We start from the raw sequence: 8477 nt of genomic DNA, 5'->3' as shown, positions 1-8477 counted from the left end.
GGGGGGGGCTACGTTACCGCCACGTGCCGCTGGCGAGGTAGGGGTCCTCCGTTGTGCAACATGTCACACTGCTCCCTCCTTAAGGCTGTTCGTCCCGAATAGCCTAACGGTGTATCCCCGTTGCTTATCTTTGGAGGCCGTTCCTGCAGCATCTCCTGTTTCGGCTACTTCTCGCAGCGACTATCATCCGGCCATTACAACAGCTCCCCTCTTAAGACCAACTCGTCTGAAGCGGTTTCCTTTCAGCTCGCCAGAAGATCTAGTTGTGTCCCATTTATCCATCACTTTCATTCTATGACACATTCACTCTCTGGGGAGGCCAGTTCTTCTATTTTACCAGCTCCTCTTCTGTGCCCTGCGTCTTTTTTTGTTTTGGAGGCGTCGACCCCTCCACAGTGTCCAGATTTTACTTCTCTGTAATGGGACAGGTGTGAAAATTCGCTTTGCGATTTCCAATCCCTTTGTCCTCCTGTGGGTCTTATTACATTCCCACTTGCTTCCAAGCCGTAGCTGGTCCTCGAAGTCTCGAATCTTTGTTTCCTTGGTGCCTTCTGGACGCGCCAGTTTTTTCCATCTGGGAGACCATCCTTTCTGGGTTCCTCTCATAAAATGGTTTCTGGTCCAATTCTTCTGCCGTCCCTGCTCGGCTGGCGGTCCTTCTTTCCGCTGGCATCCGAAGGTTCCCTGGGGAGTTTCCTTCTTGAAGTCATTTCTCCAGCATCATGCCATTGTCGCGCGATGGGATATCTTCCTACAGGTGGCAGCCAACTTCATCCGGGGTCCACAGTTTTCCCGTGTCAAATTCTTTATATTTCGTCGATTTCGGTCTCTGCGCCTTTTCTTCTTCGGTTCTCCAACTGGCATTACTTCAGCGTCTTGTACGGGTACCTCTCGTTGTTTCACCGCCTCAGGTTTCTTGTTCACTGAGGCCGGCTCTTCTTCTTCTGGATGGGCCTTCATTTCTCGGCAGGCCATCTTCACTCTGACCGGTATTGCAATGGGGAACTCTTCTTGTTGTGCCGCCGCAGGTGTCATGTCCACTTGGCAGGCCACCGTCTGCTTTTGGGTAATCGGCGTCAATTCATCTTCAGGTTCACTGAATGGTGTCACTGTGACGTCGTCTACAGGGACCTCTTCTTGTTGTTCTGCCTCAGGTTTCATGTCCGCTGGGGCCGGCTTTCCTTCTTCCAGATGTGCCTCCATCTCTTGGTAGGCTGTTGTCTTTATGTCATTTTTGGCCACCAACTTCTTGTTGCTATCATTCCCCCAGTTCCGTCTCATGGCGGCTTCTACTTTTGCCAAGAAATCTTCATGGGCGGCCAGCAGGCGTTCCACAAACTCTTCTTCAATATTTATTATGGGAGTATAATAGTAGATGCACTTGTAAATTCAACTCTTCGTTGAGGCGTGTTCAAGTTCGTAAAACAATTCTGACACTAAATTGTCACGTGTCTTGAGTTCGAATCTCGTTGGTCACGTGTGTAAGTCCAAATCCCGTTGGTCACGTGTGTAAGTTCGTATCCCACTTCTGACACCAAATGTAACGTGTTTCATTACTGAATACGCCGTAGAGATCGTTAATTGGTTTATTTAACAACCTACAAATCTCGGCTACAATTAATTATAACAATGTTGCGGGGTTTCACACTTTATAACCCTAATCGCAATAATCTGTTAACACTGTTGCGGGGTTTCACAATTTATAACCCTATTTGCAAATCAGTTCACTCTGTCTTCAGTAGACTACACGTTTCACAGTATGGGAGCTATATAAGTGCTACTGTATCATACACTTCCAACCAATTCTCAGTTACACACACGTCCGGTACTTCTTTCCGCGACGGCTGTTATTTCAACTCCACTCGTAGGCTGCTGCCTTGAGAACTGTTGATCACACACTCTCTCTCTCGCTTGCTGCTCAGCCATCTTTTATTTCGTTTGCTGTTACCTGTTGCCCGCCACGTCACAGTAGGAAGCGGACTGTGGACTCAAGATATTGATATTCTCTTACTTTTTGTTGTCTATTATGTTATGCTTCTCTTTGGTTTTATTGCTGCTAACTTCCATAAATTTAGTTTTATCTTCATTAATGGTTAAACCCCATTTGTAATGCTGCTTTCTTGACCTTTGTGTGTGCTTCTTTGACTATTCTTTCATATCTACCAAAAATAACATCAGCAGCATATGCTAATATCTGTAGTTTCATGGAGTATCTTATATCCAGACTGGTCTCTCTTACAACATTCTCTGGGGCTAGATTAAACAAAAGGCATGACAAGGCACATCCTTGTGTGAGTCTCAGAAAATTCAGTTATTCCATTAAATTTTTAACTCTGCATCTTACAGTTTTGAGAATAGGATCCAGTACACATGTAAGTTTTCTGGGGACATGAAATTCCTCCATAGCCTTGAAGAGCCCAGCTCTATCAGTGCTGTCATAGGCAGCTTTAAGATCTACAGACATCTAGTACATGTTAACTCCATATTCTTTCACTTTTTCCAGTAATTGTCTAACTGAATGAAAATGGTCTGAAATGGACTTTCAAGGGCTAAACCCACACTGATAATTTCCAGTACTTATCTCTACAGTGAGTTGTAGTCTTTGAAATAGTACAACTGAGAATACTTTATATGCTGTGTTTAGCAAAGAAATACCACAATAGTTTTCACACATTATTTGATCTTTTTTTTTCCTTTTTTGTAGATGGTGGCGGCAGAACCAGAGTCAGACACAGACTTAATGCCACCAGGTCCATCAACTCCCACCCCACGCTGGCCTCATGTGGACCCCCCAGGGCGACTCTTGGGTGATATGTGGAAACGTACCCTCGTGAAATTTGTGAAGAGTGAACATTCCAAGGGGAGGCATCCTTCTAGGCAATGCCGTGTTTGCACAGTTCACATAAAAAGGAGTATGTCTACATTTGCAAGTTCTGTGTAATGGCACTTCACAAAGGGGAATGATGCCAGAAATATCTCACCCTCAAGCACTTCTAGGAGCATGAGGAAGTGTTCTCCAAAATTTTTTTTTCATAAAATTAATTAGGAGATTTTATATTAATTTTTAAAGTGAACAGTGCACAAGTTAGGATAGTAGGTTTAATAATGGCGGCCCCAGGGTGATTTAAATATTTAAATCGCCAGTCCTTAATGTATTAAAACTGTAAAATTCACCTCTTGCATGGTAGGTAATGGTATTTCTTCAACTTCATCTGTAGATGGTACTGTCCACTGTGGCGGCATTTCCAACTTATCCTCTGTCATATCATACAGATTTGGAAAATACACCTTCCATCTATTCAGGATATCAGCTTTATCTGAGAGAGTGTTACCATCTGTAATCCTGCAACTCAATGGTTTAGCGTGGAAGCCATCCCTCATTGTATTCATTTGCTTGTAGTAGCAATTTAAGTTGTTTTTCATAATAATCGTTTTTCCTTTCCTTCTCACATCACAGTATTCTTCTCTCACTCACTCACTCACTCACTCACTCACTCACTCACTCACTCACTCACTCACTCTCACTCTCTCTCACTCACTCACTCACTCACTCACGGAGCTGAGCCCTTCAGGAGGAACTGCAAATTCTGCAGCTACTCAAGAATTTCCCAGCATTTTATGGAACCTGAAGGTTCATTACCATGTTCTTCTCTCACTCACTCACTCACTCACTCACTCACTCACTCACTCACTCTCACTCACTCTCACTCACTCACTCACTCACTCACGGAGCTGAGCCCTTCAGGAGGAACTGCAAATTCTGCAGCTACTCAAGAATTTCCCAGCATTTTATGGAACCTGAAGGTTCATTACCATGTTCACAAGAGCCCTCCACTGGTCCATATCCTGAGCCAGATCACTTCAATCCGTACCATCCCACACTATCTCTCTAAGATCCATTTTAATATTGTCCACCTACCTACGCCTTGTTCTTCCCAGTGATCTCTTTCCTTCTGGCTTTCCCACCAATATACTATACGCATTCCTTGTCTCCCCCATTTGTGCTATATGCCCTGCCCACCTCATCCTCCTTGACTTGATCAATCTAATTATACTTGGAGAAGAGTACAAGTTATAAAGCTCCTCATTGTAAATTTTTCTCGAGCCTCCTTCCACTACATCTCTCTTTGGTCCAAATATTCTCCCTTGTCACCACGGTATGGCGCATCCTCAGGTTGTGGATGGAGGTGGCGCCCTAAAGTTTTGGAGGGAAGCCGCGAATATATTGAATGAGCAGTCACGGACAGCCGATAAGGGGTGATCCTCCAGTTTGGGGGTTGGGTGTGGGGAAACAACTCCTCACCGTAAAAAATAATCATAATATGAAAATGAACCCAAAGCCTTGGACCTGGACGGATTCTCTTGATAAACAACCTTGGCTAAAGAAAATGGATATGATATTCTTCTGTTGCTGCTCTAGTAGATTTCCTTTGAAGCGCACTCTGGCATTTCCTATTCTTTCCCACTCTCACCTGTTTACACTCCTGGTCAAACCAGCCATTCCTAAAGTCCCTTTTAGCTTTCCCAATACTTTCCTCTGCTGCAATTTTAAGAACTGTTTCCAAGTTGTTCCACTATTTTTCAATTGTCACTCCTTCCCTTACCTCCTGACAGAAATCCTTAATGATTTACTCATATTCTTTCCTGGCTTGTGCCTCTTTTGGATTGCTTATATTGTATCTTATTGTATCTCTCTATTCAGAACATATTTTGACATACTGATGGTTTTGACATTATTCTGGTAATAATAGCGGCAAAAATTGGTAGGTCAAAATGTGTTCTGAATAAAGTGACCTTCTGATTTTCTCCCTTAGCAGTTGAGTAGCTGTGCTGGAGTGATCAGCCCAGCCCAGCCTTTCATGAAGATTCTCAGTCAGTAAATCACACTATGTTGTTCTCAACAGTGTCAAGTTTCATTTATAATGGCAGGATGAACTTTTACAGGATAGAAAGGAGCTTCATTTCTATCTAGTTTGGTGTTTTCATTTTCAGTAAGGGAGTGTGACCAGCAAAGAGCTAAGTGGCTGCCTAAGTCTTTTTTTGAACACGGGTTAATGAGCCTATGTTTTGTGATCCTTGACAACGTCAGAAGCTGGGTAAGTGCCCTCCTCATATCAATGATACCCTTGACATGAAACAAGCCTCATGCGAAGATGATTATGTAAGTTGAAAAGAACAGTTGGCAGATTGATGTCCAATTTTTTACCTCCAATTCTGTCCATTAATCTTGAATCCTCTTTCATTATGATCTGCACTGAAATATGTTCTCCTCTTCTTGAATTCTGAACACAGGAAATCTGGGCCACATGTTGGAAGAATGTTCTGGAAGATAAGTACCTACTCCAAATCTTTAGGGACTCGTTCTTGTTTCACCTACTTTTGAAGCCTTACCCTGTCATTCCATGAAAGTGCAGTGCCTTTGCCAGGTAGTCAGCAAGCTGTTTATCCTGAAGGAATTGGAAATGGAAATTATGCATCCGGATCTTTTGCCTGTACTAGCACAACTCCATGTCCCAAAAGATTTGTAACCATCATACTTGAGGCATTTAAATTGAAATGTTTCATTTTAAAATTAGATGGCACATATGGTGATATATTTTGCAGTAGACATTGTCATAAATCATGCATCAAATTTTTTCTTCGAAATTTTGGAAAAAATATGTGTAAGTTGTATGATGAAACTTGGAAATTTCTTAACTTCACATTTATTTTGCTTTGCTGCTGATGCTTCTGTTTTCTCACCATGACTCTGCTGTGACTTTGCAGGGATGGACATCCCAGGGCCACCCCCGTCAATGTGCGTATTCTAGCAAGTCCCAGCAAGCATGGAACTGTACCTTCTGGCAGTTCAGGAATGATTGGCAAGCTTGGGGCACCTCGCCATGAACACAGACATCTGTGCCCTATGTTCCCTGACACAGTGCAAGTCACACAGGCTCTCACAAGGTAACCTCAGCCATCTGCAAAAGTTTTGTTGAATGGAAGCGCAATACTTCTCAAATTGCTGAGAAGAAATTCATCTGGAGGATTGCACTGACAATGAATGGACTGAAAATGAAGATTTGGCAAGAAAGAGTTGGAACTCGACACAAAGCAGTCTGCAGTGAGCCCCGTGCAAGAAGAAAGGAGAAGGTCAATCTGTGAGCTCGGCACTAGAGAAGAGGAGATATTCATCCATTTTTTCATTAGTGGTATTTTATGAAGTAAAATTATTTGTCCCAAACCTTATTGAAGGGTACAAAAGTACTTTCTGTAATCCATTAAAAGATTAATGTAGAACCAAATTGGATAGCCAGTGTGTCGTTCTGTCATCTGAAACTGGTGTCATATTTTAATCATATAAGTACCTGATATGTGTTAATATTTTGTGAAGTTATATTCATTAATATAGTAATGTAAATACTAGGTGGTTCAAATATGATAGGGACTGATTTTTTTGTAAACAAGCCGCAATGCACAGCAGCTGTGTGACCTTTAGAGATTGTAACCATAACCTCCAGTCTCCCTCCTGTTAGGGTTAGAACCTGTTCAGTCCTGTCTGGGAGTTTCTAGAGGGATGAGCATAGAGGAGGTACCGCGGAGCATGGAACAACGCATTGTGATCAAATTCCTCATTGGAGAAAACGTCCTGTCCATTGAAATTCACCACAGACTCCAACAACAGTATGGGGAAGAGTGTCTCTCACAGACCCGTTTGTTTGAGTGGTATAAGTGCTTCAGAGAGGGCAGAGAGCGCGTGGAGAATGAACCGCATGATCATCAGCTGTGAACATCCGTCAATAAGCCAAACATTTATCGTGCAGATGCACTTATTCGTGAGAATAGGCGCATAACTATCAAGGAACTTGGAGCAATGCTGTCCATCAGTGTTGGTAGTGTAGAAGACATCGTGAAATATCACCTGCACTATCGCAAGGTGAATGCACGGTGGGTACCATGCACTTTGACATACGTGAACAAAATGGTGCGCATGCAAATTGCCAGTCCTCTCCTACAGCAGTTTGAAGACGAAGGTGATGCATTTTTTAAATCTATAGTGGCCAGCAATGAAAGTGGGTGCACTACTTCATTCCCGAGTCCCAGCAATCATCACGCGAGTGGCTTTATACCAGTTCTGCCAAACCCAAGAGAGCGCACAGGAGCCGTTCAGCAGGAAAAGTGATGGCAACGTTCTTTTGGGACTGGCAGGGGTTATCCATGTAGACTTTCTGACAGATGCCAGAACAGACAATGCAGCTTATTACTCAGACCTCCTGGCAGCAGACATGAAGGAAAAGATCAGATCCAAGTGGAAGAGAGGTTTAAAGCGGGTAGCCTTCCTTCAAGACAATGCATGCCACCATATGGCCAAAACAAGAATGGAAACCCTCCAGAAATTGAAATGGAACCTTCTGACACATCCGCTGTAAAGTCCCAATTTGGCACCAAGTGATTTCTACCTGTTCGGAAGGCTTAAATCAGACTTGCAAGGCATGCGGTTTGTGGAAAACGACGCCGTCATCCAGAATGTTTGGGAGTGGATACGCTGCCAACCACAAGACTTCTTTGAAAAGGGCATCAGGATGCTTCCAGAATGTTGGAAAAAATGTGTTCACTCCAGAGGGGAGTACATTGAAGACTGACATGTGCATGTAAGTATTTGGCAATTTTGGTTTAAAAAAAATCAGTCCCGGTCATATTTGAACCACCTTGTAATAACACTTTAATCAACATCATGTGTTTTACTGTTGTAAATTGAACTTACCCATGCAGTTATATGTGGTGCCATGGAAGTATATGGAGCCATGGAGATAAAGCTTCACACGTCCTTAACCTCAATACTATGCAGGAGTAGGTTTATAAATAGAAGGTAATTTTTAGCCTGAAAGTAGAGAAACTTCTGTTTGTTCTGATCTAATCACATTCACCAACAACTTCAGTCTCTCTGTATTAGTATTTGCTACCAGATCAGGGGTATTATGCTTCACCCTCAGTTCTTGTTCAGTTCTGATTTCCCAAATGCCATGCTCATTTACTGGTTTTGCAAATTTCTCATCATATGTCTCCAAAATCTTTCCATCCTTACTTTCTTGACACCACATTTTCATTCTTGTCGGTATAGTGCGCTTGTGGACTAAAATCACGGAGTCTGTTTTTGTCTTGTATCATTCTATTTTTATTTACTTCAACAGAATGTTGTCTTTGCAACTGGGTAAGGAGTATGGTTTGCTGACCAGACAGTGGTGAGGATTAAGAGGAACATCCCGCTCTCCTCCTCCAAGGTCGAAGAGTAAGGTGAGCAAGCAGGAAGGAGAGTAGAGCTTAGTCTGCTTGCTTCCATGCCTTCCTCTTCAGCCCTGAAAATGATGGCACCATCTCTGTACCTTTGATAAACTTCTACAAGACTACGTGGCATCACATTCCAGAAAGCAATATATATATAAATGGGGGGTAGGGGGTTCCGGCAAAGGTGAGTAAATGAAAGAGAACCACCAAAA

At 42.9% G+C, this 8477-nt stretch overlaps 2 long non-coding RNA genes across 3 annotated transcripts in view; both read left to right on the top strand.

Moving 5' to 3' along the window:
* LOC111863440 overlaps nucleotides 1-2745 on the top strand; it is a 16503-nt gene extending 13758 nt beyond the window's left edge. The window contains exon 3 of the long non-coding RNA XR_002842601.2: nucleotides 2705-2745. This is a non-coding gene — a long non-coding RNA (uncharacterized LOC111863440). The remainder of the gene's footprint in view (nucleotides 1-2704) is intronic.
* A 1584-nt stretch (nucleotides 2746-4329) lies between these two features.
* Nucleotides 4330-8471, top strand: LOC111863439. 2 transcript variants are annotated; one of them, XR_002842599.2, is made up of 3 exons: nucleotides 4330-5096; nucleotides 5767-5946; nucleotides 8172-8471. It is a non-coding gene; the product is annotated as an uncharacterized LOC111863439 (long non-coding RNA). The 2 variants fall into 2 exon arrangements; XR_002842600.2 differs by having other exon boundaries at nucleotides 5767-6191.
* The last annotated feature ends 6 nt before the right edge of the window (nucleotides 8472-8477 follow it).

The sequence above is a fragment of the Cryptotermes secundus genome, unplaced genomic scaffold, assembly GCF_002891405.2.
Source record: "Cryptotermes secundus unplaced genomic scaffold, Csec_1.0 scaffold1857, whole genome shotgun sequence".
Classification (NCBI taxonomy): Eukaryota; Metazoa; Arthropoda; class Insecta; order Blattodea; family Kalotermitidae; genus Cryptotermes; species Cryptotermes secundus.
Note: the sequence above shows the minus strand (reverse complement) of the source record. Positions and strands in the feature narration are given on the sequence as shown.